The following is a 13,716-nucleotide window of genomic DNA, read 5'->3' as shown; positions in this document are numbered from 1 at the left end:
TTGTTTGTCGTGTTTCTAGACCATGCAAACTTATAACGCGCCACAAACCAAGTAACCAACAGATAACTTCGTTCTCACAATCTACATTTTAGTTATATCACCATGCACACACGTAGATATAAATTTTACAAGTCTATTTATTTTATCTGCATGAGCAACAAGGGGGCCATTTCGTCCAGCCATCATGACACCCGGCCCCAATCTCTATCGGTATTAATATAAAAAGCATATTCAGGGAAGCGATTTATATGAAAAATATTCCCTCAAAAAATTCCCGTCGTTCTTCCTTTCCCGCCAAATTGCCTACGATCTGTTTAGGTATTAAGTGGTTGCAGCTCGTTCGTCGCCCCCACGTTTCTCGCGCTAAATCGCCCTCGGAAATGGCTCACATGATCACGCCGCGAGGCGATGTGGAATCGCGAGAACCGTGCGCGGGGATATAACGCGTTTGGAATATCAAGTACTTGTCATTTTCGTTTTGAGTATTTTGAAGCAGATAGCCACATTAACGCAGAACGCGCATCTGGGGTCTAAGGTTAGGGGCTAAGATAGGAGGAAATGCATGTAGGCAACGTTAAAACCGACCATCTGAAGGTTTTGTTTTTCACCCATTTTGTTGTGTTTATCATGTCAAAACGTTGTGTCAAAGGTTGTGATAATATTAGTCTTAGATCAAATCACGTGGCATCAGAGCTTTACGATTCTCGGGAATGTTTGCATGACCTTCAGTTTAATATGAAAAGGCAGTGAAACCTATTGAACAGACACGCAATTCGAGTAATTATTTTGTAACGCAACAAAAGTACGTTTGACGCGAGTCCCAGGGTATTTCAATGCTCGACGTACACTCCCTAGTGTCTATTTGCTCAACTAAATAGAAAGTTGCGATTACATGTCGAAAAATATAAAATTTGAAATGAACGAGTAAAAGGAAAGGAAACCTGGAACACGTTAAGACGCTTTTCAAAAAGATAAAGACGTCGCCAAACAAACATTGGCGAAACTACAAAATAAACATTGCTAAACAAAATTCCAATACACGCGAAATTGGAATTGAATAAAAGTTGTGAAATGTAATCAATAGATTAATTAAAATCATTTAATAAGGTCATCTTCCGGTGTATCTGTATCGGACAGACGAATATTGGGGTTTTATGAGCCGTTCACCTTTAAATGTAAGCTCGAAGGTAAATTGGAAAAGACTCGGCTTAGAGGGCGCGAGGGTTCTTCTGGGATGAGAGAGCCTGCCCCACTATCTCCCATAAATTGAATTTGGCCTTCCAAGGCACCCAAGTACCACGCGCTGCGAAAAGACGCAGCTGCGGCGAAAAAAACTCCAAATCCATTAAATTACGCTCAGAAATGACGAAATATCAAAAATTCGAGATGCAACCCCTATACATCTACCCTTTTATCAAGAATTTAGTCTGTTATTCCACGAATATTGCACTCCAATATTAAAAAGGAAGGTGCAAGTAAAAATACATAGATTAATTCTTCGACTAGGAATATTTAAGAGACAATTTACTGGGACTTTCTGCTGCAATTAAGAGGTGTAGAAAACGTCACCCTGACGTCAGACATAATTCATCTGAGCTTAGGAATCACGTGATATGCGACCCATGTGGGACTTAACAGAGTTTTCAAAAACATTATGATGTCGAATTGAAAAAACATTGAGATGCGAGGAAGGTTTAGCTGGTGATTTAACGAAGTGATTTAACCTCAATCAGATGTTAGCTGTTTAAAGATTCGAGGTTGAAGAAAACTATGTATTCCTGGCATAAGCTACATTTTTGCTTTTTACTTCACAAAAGCGTGCAAAATATTTTTTTTTTCAAATTGAAACCCATATGCATAAATCTAAAATATTAAGGTGATATACGACCTATTACGTTTTATCACATGAACTCGCCCGTAAGGCAACTCCGCGAAGTGGAAGAGGTTTTAGAACTAGTATCACAGAAAGGCCTAGAGGCAAACATAGAGCAAATTACTCCCAAACATTGTCAAGTACGGAACACTGAAGCTGCAATCATTACACTTAGAAAACTTCAATACATTCATTATGATGTTCACTATATTCCGCGCCTGATGTAAATTTGTAAAGGATATGTATTATATAGTTTGAAACTATGTGGTGGAGGAATGGTATTGCCTTTAGCGATTGTCACTCACGCGAGACCCCGTATTATTTGGCCATGATGCGAAGCAATGCGACCGGCTACAATCAATACATCAGCTGCATATTAAAGTTATTTCAACTATGAACGCGACCGAACTTGTCAAATTAAAGTTTGCAATTTTCGGGCATTTTCCAACCCTCTATTGTGTCTGTCATTCGTCTGTAGAGTTCGACTCGAGTTATATTTAAGATTTAAATCACATTTTTAATATATTTTCCCCAGTTAAGTTTTGTATTTGCTATCTCCGAACAGTATTTGATTAAAATTGAATTTCTTGCCTTGTCAAATTTGACTTTTAAGAAAATTGTTTCACCTGAAGTTTCCAAGTCTTTACATATAGATAAGGCTAAAAGATGGCTGCCCAGTAGCGTCGCTAGGGTTTGAAATTTGGGGGGGCTAAATCTGGGCAAACTGGTTATTATAAGAAATTAATAAAAAAAATTGCATAATGGGTTCATTGGAAAATGTGTAGACCTTTCTATCCGAAAATTTGTGTCAACGTGAAATTATTCGTATTTTAAAGATACAACCTTTTATTGATAAAAACTACGGAACCGATTATGAAGGAATTTCACTCGTCTTAAGTTTATTTTTAGTTTTGGTTAGATTTTAGTCCACACTATTGGGACTCCCTTCCAAAGAATATGAAACATTTTACTTGTCTCCATCTGTTCTTTTCTTCAAAATTGTATTGCTTGTTATTGAAATTCATCTCTGCAGAGATGAAAGTTAACGAATCTATCATTATATTTTTTTTTATATATTGCTACAGAATATTAGGTTGCTAACAGCAATTTTTTGGTAGGGTTTACGGATTATTTTGGGGGGGGGGGGGCTATAGCCCCCCCCCCCGAAAAGGCCTAGCGACGCCACTGTGGCTGCCTCTCATTAGAATCGATTTAACTGCATTAGTTAAATACCTAAGGCCATGTATAGAAAACTGGAAACTATATTCAATATAATTTCGATCCATTCGCGAGTCTCGAGATAACAGCTAGAAAAATAAATCTTCGTGTAGGGATGAGAGGATGGACAACGATTCCAATATAAAAAGGATTAGGGAAAACATGCTACGGAAGAAAGGGACACCTTAGAGGAAATTATCTTAAGAATGGTTTAAAACTCAATCCCAAACCGCAGGAGGTTCCTGCTTGGTTTGGCCGAGAGAAAACGATATTATTTGGTAATTAGCTTATTTCTCGGGTCTTAATTGATTTAACATTAAGTATTTAATATAATTGGAAAAGGAAAAAGTAGGGTTATGACATACTCAAAAGATTTTTTCTATATCTATAACATAACCGAAAAGCTCTATGACAGAGGTGTAAAAAGGCTTAATGGGTATTCCGATTTGCACGCTCATTTAAATAGTGGTAAACCTTGATTCAAATACGTGAATATGAAGCAACCCTTCCAGTTGCTTACTCCAAGAATGGAAAAGATAAAGAGAAGGAGTATATGAGAACGCGATAAGCTTGAATGGCGCGTTAGGTAAGACATTCCAGAATCCCTTTTCGCTCTCGTCCGCACCCAGCATCCCCACTCCTATCCAAACCAAGTCGCTCTTGGATCATTCACCCATCCGCTAAGTCTTAGACCCTGGTCGCCGGACCGCACTCCCTTAGACCGAACGAAATCCCAGCACTGTTTACCGAGAGATGGCGCTTAAGCAATATCGACGCCGATTTCTGATTATCCCTTCCGCCCAACGAATCAACCCTATCCGCAACAATGAACTCAGTCTCTTCCGATCCTTCTCCCAAACTCATCCTAGCTTTAGAACCCTTAGACAGACATTGATCTACACTACATATCTATCCCTCTACTATAAGCGAAAAATGAAGAAAATACACGGAAAGATCCGCTTAAGGAGAAAAGAAATTCTATGCCTATAAATCTCTTAATTCTGAAATAATGAAAACGAACAAGGATTTTGCTCCAGAAAAAAAATTTCTGGTTTAATTTGGACGACACAGATTGGGGATTCTTTTTTTTTCGTTCCAGTTTTAATAAAGCAACGCGGAAGTGAAACTGAAAATATATATTACGGGCTTATTTTTAGTTACAGATTTTAATAAAACGGATTTTTTAATATTAAACGTTTCCCGGGCTAATTTAACAAATTTACTTGTTTCTGGGAGCAACTGTTCTGAGTGCTAAATTTATAAATTGTCCTCGCGTATTCTTCTTTTTTTCTTGGTAGTTTCAGACGTTTGTTTGGGGAAAAGAAGGGTTATGGTGCAGTATCTGTACTTTTCACGCAGTATAAATGAACGTACTAAAGTAACCAAGATAAATACAACAGTGTGACAAAGAGATAAATATCTTAAGCTGGATCCTTCTTAATATGTTGAGTGATGAACAAATAGTTAGCTCAATTCAAAAACATCTTTATTAATTTAACTAATGAGCGATCGCTAAGGACTTGTTTCTATCAGATTGTCAGCATAGTTAGTTCTCTTAGAGGTAGGCCTTAAGGAAAAGGCTTTGGTTTCTATTTTATTCGATTTAGCAAATTAGCTAATTAATATTTCAAATTGTTATTACGCTTCTATGTGCAATATTAACGAAGATGGAAGCAATTAAGGCAGATAATGCTTTTTTTAAAGACGCGAGAAAAAGGTTCACCTTTAAATCGCGATTTAATTTAGAAAGAGCAGTGATGGAATCGTAACAGCAGTGATTCGTTTGGTTTAGGGGGACACCTATGTGTATAACTTCTTCATTAACCCTTGGCGAAAATTCCATCAGTTAAAGAAAAATTCCCAAAAGGGTGGGGCTCTCTGTAGATTCAGACCCGACGAAACTTTCTTTTTACATACCGCAATTTCGGCCCGTAAGAGGTCGCTCGTTAACGAAACTAATTAGGCATAGGCTGAAACTAATCAAACATCGTCACACGCCGTATCTGATAAAGAGGGTACGCACCAAGCACGATCCATTGCCAACAAAACCCAACCATCTCCCAAACAACCCACTTAGTTGAAAAATATCCCTTAGGCTAAAGATAAACTAACCGAAAGATTTCATAGGCTTATTTTGGCAGACACAAGATGAGCATTCCAGCTTAAATTATTTTGTAAAGTTTGTTCTTAAACTATTAGATTGGCTTTTAAATTTTGACGGAAAATATATACGGTCTTTAGTAATAGGTATTTCATAATTTCGTGTTCATTTCATTCTACTTTGGTACAAAGAGCTGCAAGAAAAATTTTGAAAAACTTGCGAATCTCGCATTAATTATTATATCATCCAGGGTGCGTCAAAGTTCGCACTTTCAGGGTGAGTGGAAGATTTATGAAAAAAAAAAACAATTTTAAAAAAAGAAACATTTTGGCCTATCAGGTCACACAAAATCGAGGGTAAAGTTTTTGGAAAGTAGCTTGTGGAACGATTATCTAGGACTCCGAATGCATAGTGCTTGTTGGACTAGTGTTGAAGATACAACAGAATGGTCAAGATAAGGTTAACCCATGACCATTGTGTGTTGATCAAAATCTCGTAACATGGGGGTGACAATTGACATTTTAAGGGTGAGTTTTGTGACGCTTTAGTCATGTTGAGGACAATAAAGGGATCTGAGCTTTTCTCACATTTACAAGTATCTTAGCAAAATAAGAATTGAAATTTAGGCTCCTGATGATCTGCATCCGAACAAAGTTTTGGGAATTTTTGATATTTATACTTGATGATAAGATTACTAAATTTGCGTAAGTGTTGGTTCCCGTTTTTCAAATTGACGAGTATTCAACCCCAGACTATAGTAGGAAACTCCAAGTTTCCATAAATCCACTTGAAATTCAGAAAAAAAAACGTTTTTAATTTAAGGCTGATAATACCATTCGCCAAAACCAAAAAAACCTCAAGCACTATTGTATCGTTATGAAGTCTTTTCTTCCAAAAACGATTCCATTATTATAAAAACTTTTCTTGAAGAAAACTATTTTTGTATCTTTACGCAATATAATGGAATAGTATAAGTAGTATTTCAGACGTGGAATAGTACCCCGACCATTCTAATAGGATGGGCGAGAAAGGGTCGAATACAGTTTTAAACTGTCACCCTGGCCCATCCATCAATAGAGGGAGAGGAATCCTCCAACGGCTTGACTTCTATCAATACGCCATAGGGTGGAGGCAAGCAGCTATAGATGGAGAACGGGGAATCAGAACAGCTCTTTTTCCAACCAAACCAAATGTGTAAGAAACCGAAGTTATCCTTAAACTTAGCATCACAAGTTTATAAGATACGTTCCATAAGCTTTTGACTGGTTACAGAAAGCTTGTGATGAAGGGACGTAGGTCATAGATTCTCGCAAAGCAACGCCTGGTGATGATCCGCCTTAAATTTTGTTGGTTAGATAGCTTGCTTGTTTTCTCACCCCTTAGCTCTCAGACTTATGCAATGACTAGTGTTAGAACTAGCACAAGTTCATAAGATATGTTCTATAAGTTTGTCACTGGTTAAAGAGAGATTGCCATGAAGTGGCGTAGGTGAAACGAATGAATCGATTCTCGCCTGGTGGAGCGCTGTCAAAGGCTTAGTACAAACTAAACAGGAAGATGGACTGCAAAACCGAGTGTAGTCATTCTGGAACTAGCTCTCAGTAAGTCTCTAACGTTACGAAGTATATTTATGGTTGCATTTTCAAAACATATTTCGTTGTCACCAGCAGAATTTCGAGAACTTCGAATCAGGTATACTTTTGACGAAAGCGATAGCGCCCTCTCTTACCGGCAATTTTCCGTCCCGTTTCTTATCTCGTCGAATATACCGCCTCTCTCCCCCTCTATTTTAGAGTCCGTAAGAAAAGCCAGGGGGCGCGAGCTCCATCGGGAACAAGGGCGACATCTACAAAAGGTCCCTTTGGTCACGTGATTGAACGGCGTGTCATATTTCAGTTTTTCTTTACGAATGATTGAAAACGGGGCGCGTTTCTCCCAGACGAAGGAGGAGGCTCGAGAAGAAGAATCAAAGCCAAAATAGACTGCCCGGAATTGAAAGAAAGTCAGGAACTACTCTGAACTATATACAAGATATATACGAAAGCAGTCAGTCTGGAGCAAAAGGAACTCTTATTCTTACCATTACCAACTGGAGTGAGAGATACGTTCCTGGTTGGAAATGGAGTGTTTTGAATTCTACTTCTCTTATAAACGGCCTTGAAACACCATTATAGTTTAGAGCGTAATGGTTAAAGAACATTCACTAATGTTTAACTGAACGGGTTACAAATGTCGACTGCCTCTCAATTACTGTATAAAACATACACGATTGCGAGTGTAGTTAGGCCTTTATATCTATCATACTATAGAAAGATTCAAGTGCTTTGCTTTTGATAGTTGTACTAAATATTTCATAAATGATATGAAAGAAAGCTATTTTTGATTCGTTAGGTATATATAATTCTGCGAACCTTTTAGGATACTAAAAAGCGACCAGAATGTAGCCATAAAAAATTATGAAACATATTTATAAAGAAAAATGACGACGAAGAAGTATTTATGAAGTATATATAAGCAAACAACTTGGTGTAAACAAAGATAATAAATAGTCAAAATATTTTTGGCTTCAGAGCGTATTAGAAATTTATCTCTGCCATATTTGAAAATGGTCGTGGATTAGAAATAATTTTAGTTGGCATCTAGACTAGCTTCATCATCGTGGGTCAACACGCGAGATTCAGGAGAGTGACCAGGCATTGAGGGAAAGGGATCTCACAATTAATCAATAGCTTTTATGATTTAGAACCGAGACATAATCGGATGAGACAACAGCAAGAAAACCCACATTCAACGCGATTAGTTTTCAAAAATTGCGAATGATAAACTGGCTAGCTTGGAAATGCGAAAGTCTCATGATAAATTTATCACGTCTCGACCCAAAAAAAAAGCTTTTTGAAAAATCTTCTTTTAATCCGATATTGAAAAATAAATAAACCAGAAGCTAAATAAATGAAAATGCAAAGTGGGAAGGGAGCCCTGAGCTACCCTATCATCCAAATATGAAATCCCCTCGGCGCGTCAACGTATCAAGGGAATCCTCTTGAGAGGAGAAAATGAATTATTCCACGTTCCTCGAGATGAAAACGCGGTGCGGTGCTAGGGATGACGTGCGATCCCAAAAAATAGAGAAGCTGCATGCTACCTACGCATCTACGTTAAAATCTCCTCTCCTGCTCTAAAATCTACAGATGAACGTGTTTTAATATTTTGTACTAGTAAAATATTTGCATATCACGAGACCTTAGTATGTTTTACCATCACCCTATTCAAATACTCGCCTATTTTTCTTCATCATAGTAAGTTACTAAATTGTAACATTATTGCAATTTTTATTTTGAACACATATTTCTATATAGGGTGTTGAAAAAAGAATGGTAGGACCGAAGTTCAGTGGAGTATTTGAGTTGAAAATTTTCTATGACATTTTGCCGTGAACCATCGTTTACAAGTTAAATTTAATGTATCACTAATGACTCCTTAATTAAATTAGCACTGTCTTTCAATAAACTTGTAAACAGTAGCCCTTGGGGAGAAATATCATTGTCAACTCAAAAATATCTCCCACATAGAACTTTCTGACTACGAAATAGCCTTTTCGTTCTGGTTTTCATAACATCAGATGATTTCTAGATGTTTTCAGTAGTGATTTATCTTGTGTTTACTTTATGCCAAAAGCCTTTAGATTCCTACTTCTCGTAATAATGCAATTTAGATAATATTTATGGTGAAAGGGATAATTATCAGCTTGAAGCAATCGATATAAATTAGACGCGGAGAATAACTAAAATTAAATTAAATTAATAAAGTGATGGGCATCTTGGCGAGAATACTGCCATTATAAAATGATTTGTAATAATTGGTAATATCTCCTTAGAATATAAGGATTGGAATATAATTTCCAAGCTTCAACATCAGCTAGTTTATGTACACGTACATTCAGTTAAGATTGAGTGTTAGTTTAATTCCCTTTAGTGTAGATTTCAGCATTATCTATCCATTATCCATGTCATTTTATCTTTATCAGTATTCAAGAAAGATCCACTGAAGTTGTATGTTATTTCTTATTGTATCAACAACATTTTTTTTTCTCATATAAATAATCAATGTTCACAAATGTTTGTGTAATGGATAGACAATGCCGAGTGGATCAACTTTTAGAGACAGTAAATGTCTTAAAATATGATAAGACTGGTTTTTGTAATTAACTAGTGTCAGGTTTAACTTAATGAGAATGACTTACCAGAGCGTTGTATGGAACTGAATCTTTCCTGAACCTTTAGTGGAATCCACGAGATATTCTGCAATAAGAGAAAACTTGGTTAATCATTTTGAAACTGAACTGTGCAAAAATTGTTTAACATTATGCATTGTAAGACACTTAAAGGTGAAAAGCGTTGTAGGATGATATTAGCCTGGACATTGGCTTCACCTTGAACGCGAGTGTGCAGCAAAGTAAACATTTCTACAGGCGCCATAGGAAATACATAGGGGAAAATACCCTAGATGTTGGCTTCGCCCTATTTATTATTAAACCTAATACCTATTTAAATGTTATGATTTATTATGTAAAAGCACACTTTGTTGTCATGTTTCTCAAAAAGTTTAATGTTTTATAAACCAAGGGACTTTTCAACAAATTTTACGTTGTCGCTCGCTAAAAACAAATCCAATGACATACAAACAACATTTTCTAGTTAACCCATTCTCTTTTATAAAATAAATAGACCTGGTGTTCAAATATCAAGTATGAAAAAGGATTTCTAAAATGCGGAAGTAAAAATACGGGCTTTTAGAGCAAACAGTTTTCTTAAATAAACATTTAGTTTAATTTGCTTTTTCAGTTACGCGTTGCACGCTCAGAGTAGACGACTCGAGCCACGAACCTTGAACTAGAAAAATCAAGGTCGTGATGTGTGTTTAATCAGGAAAAGTTGTTGAGGTTTAATGACGCGTTGACGGATGGTGGATTTGCGGTAAGTCACCACCTGCGTTCATGGGGTGGTCAACACCGATCGGACATTCCCGTCGACATGTGTCGCCCAGACTTATGGCTTAGAGCCGTGCGTCATACTCCCGTCCATTTCTAATATATTATTGTAATTAGATGGGAGAATTTCTGATATCACACGAAGAAGACAACTGGTTTAATGTCGTTTTCTTGTTTTCATCGGTCGTAAGCAAAATTGTATAAGATACGAGATATGGTGTATATATCACGGTATGGATATGGAGAAAGGGAAAAGATATCTGGTCAGACTGGGGTTCGCGTCAATGAGAGAAGAGGCAAGAGAAACGCGGGACCAGAGTTTGTTGCCAGAGGCCTCTTTGGCACGCGACACGCCGAGCTTCTTTCCACGCTCGATCACGTGATTATCGATTCCCAATATTCAATCGGAAGTCCCCCTTCTCTTTTGACTGGGATTTTCCCAATCCACGCCAGCAGCAGAGGAAACGGCGCACGCATGGACCTTGGTGGAACTAATTCTAGGAGATGCCAAAACCTAACTCTTGTTTCCTCTTATAAAGATAAGATTACGGTATATTGTAAACATAGCAAACTGAAAGAGTTAAGTGGTGTTTCAGTGATTTGTTCTCCAGTCTGAAATAGCTAATGCAATTTGAGGGAAATAAATTAAATTCCTATTGAAATTAATTTAATGAAAGGAGTTAAATAACGTTGGGGTTGATTTTTCCAAGCATGAGGACGACCGCGGGTTACCAGGAGTTTACACATGGCCAGAATAAAGTGGAATTTGGGTATCCCTTTTCAATAGATATAAGAATTATTTATAAAATGTATTCAGAATTGATTATGATGTAAAAGTAAAAAAATATAGAATATATCAAAAACATATTAAAGTAATAAGAACGTCTCTTTTATCATCCTCACAATAAGATGAAATAATGATATTGTTACTGGTACCTCTTCACTTCTGAATGGTATTCCGGCAATAGTGTTGATATCTATGATATACCAGCGACAGGAAAATATTTGGAATTTTCTATGCATGGAGGTCAAAAGCCCTCTTTAGGGCTCCCTCTCCGGCTCCCTTTATAAATTCACCACATAGGATTTACAAATCGGGAGGAATGTTTTGGGAAACGGTTTTCACCATGTAATGTCATATACAATATCGCCCTCCATAGACCGGAGGAAGTCCCAAAGCCTATGAAATATTTCGATCATGGAAAACACGCCAAATGTTGACGCTCCGGGTTAGATTCGCTTATTGAGAGAGGTTGAAATATTGTTTGACAAAGAATAAAACATTCCCCATACACGAATTACTTAAAAATAATGTATTCCAACACCTTGCGTAGGCGGTAGCCCGTAACTTAAGCCAAATACAATACAATAGTCCGTATTTTATTCTACATTCTGGCCCAAAATAATCTCGTTAATTGAACATATGAGCTAGTATGATCAAACGCATTCACTGTAAACCCATAGCCATTGACATGTTGATTGAAAAATTTTGGATGCCGCGTACTTACACAGGGTAGTTTAGCTATCTGGAGCCAATAGCTTAATGGAATCAAGTTCAAAAAGAACTGGTTTTAGATGAAAATTCTATATCTTGGAACTTAGTTAGAACAGGAGTCAAATAGCTAAACCATACTAAATTCAGATTGAGGTACGTGGAGATTTATTGATTATCTTGGAAAAATAATGTGGTATGGTTTCTCGGAATAATCTATACGCAATAGATAGGCGTCGTTACTCAAGTACTTCAAAATCAAAAAGAATTTTGGCATATATCGCAGACTGTAGTCCAGACTCCAAAGAGTTGAAGTACCTTCTATAGAAATCCGAGCAGTTTCGCACCTCTTATTCTTTGGTCGAACCGCACCAGATCAAAGAAAAAAGTGCTGCCCGGAAACTTTTCGCGGTGGCAAAAAAATGGTTCGGAGAAGTTTTGACTGGCCTCGCATCAGGCGCGTGGCAAAGAAGAACTCTCGGTTCCTTTTCTGCCTCAACCAGCTTGAACAACACCCGCGAGAGTATCGATAACTTTATTGAGGGGAAAGTACGCGCTGAAGAAAAACTCGACGTCGAAAAAGCTTTTCGCTTCGCTTATTTTAGATTCGAGCCGAATGGTTTATGAATACTCCTCAGCGGAATTCCTAATACGTTCAAAAGAGGAGCCAAGCCCATATACTTTGGTGAAAATGCCGCTACTAAACTTTAAAAGAAGTTTCTCTACAAGAGGATGAAACCAGACAAGATGGGCAACGACCATGCTGTTAAGGTTTTACCAAGAACGCATTCGTAGCTTTAACCTATCGGGTACCATACTCACAAACTTTTTAGCAAAAATTGGCTGCTCAAATTTGGTCTACTCACTCAGGAATTTTAATATTAATATTTTTTCGTGGAAACATAAGTGTAAACTTATGGTGGAAATGATTAGTTTATTTGAAATAGTTGCTTATCTAAAGGATCCACTTGAACACCTCTAAGAAGTATGCCAGGATACTTTCGGAAATGATGTAATTTTTTTAAAATGTTCATCTCGCAAACATACAATACAACACGTACAACCCAGTCAATCTTACAACATCAACGTACGACTGTTAATAAACTACCCATGTATACTTCTTACAAGGGGATGGAACTGAATAAAGTTTAGAAATTTTAGAGGAACAGCTTTAAAGATTGGAACAACCCTCGCAAAGTGGTGACGAGGGAAATGTATATACCACGAAAAAATACTCGAGAGAGCCAGAGACATAACTTAGAAAAGCCATATCTGGTTCGTCCTTTCATAGCATCCATACAACGAGGATGAAAATTAAATTGACGTAAAAGGAAACTCACCGAGAACGTCTCGAGGGTATCACTTATCCGACCCCTCGACTTCAATTAACCTACTTATCTTCCAATTCCTCCACGGGAAATTAAAATGGTACTCGAGTAATTTTCAAATACGTAATTGGTATTCCGCGAAATGTTTCATCCTACGATCAAAATACAAGACCAGCATCCAGATGAGAAGAACCAGGTAGATATATCGAATTAGACCAGAAATTGGAGTGTTCCAACTACTACGGAAAAACATTCTTCTTATTGCTATCCTTGTCTCAGACTTCAATCGTATATAATGTAGAGGAAGAATAAGAGTGCAGACAACGAGACGAATAGACGACGTTCATTCAACCAAGAATGTAATCAATCCTCCAGATAGAAATGTTTGGAGAAGTACATTACCCGAAGTAAATCGCCTCTGTTAAATCTGATTCCAGTTTAAAAACATGCAGTTTTAAACCTAAGTAACTCATCTGGCCTGTCATCCATTCATTACGATTAGAGATACAAATCTGCACCTAATAGGAACTATTGTATAAGTATAATGCACTTTTTAAATACTTAAGCGGAAAGCATCTGGGGAAATAATTCGCTGACCATCAACAACTCCCTTAACGTTTGTAATGCTGGGCCTTAGAATTTGGAGTGAAATTGCTTAACCAAGTATACCATATTCAATGTTCCAAAATCAATATAATAAACTCATGGATAGTTACG

General features: G+C 37.2%; 1 protein-coding gene across 5 annotated transcripts in view; it reads right to left on the bottom strand.

Moving 5' to 3' along the window:
* Positions 1-13,716, bottom strand: part of LOC149623626 (tyrosine-protein phosphatase Lar-like) — a 199,741-nt gene that overhangs the window by 140,582 nt on the left and 45,443 nt on the right. For all 5 annotated transcript variants that reach the window (XM_089852750.1, XM_089852754.1, XM_089852753.1 and 2 more), the window contains exon 2: positions 9,433-9,490. The gene's annotated coding sequence lies outside the window, so the exon portion shown is untranslated. The remainder of the gene's footprint in view (positions 1-9,432; positions 9,491-13,716) is intronic.

The sequence above is a fragment of the Phalangium opilio genome, unplaced genomic scaffold (genome assembly GCF_054372755.1).
Source record: "Phalangium opilio isolate 3A_F unplaced genomic scaffold, DU_Popi_V2 ptg000113l_1, whole genome shotgun sequence".
NCBI lineage: Eukaryota > Metazoa > Arthropoda > Arachnida > Opiliones > Phalangiidae > Phalangium > Phalangium opilio.
This window is presented reverse-complemented; position numbering and strand designations above follow the sequence as displayed.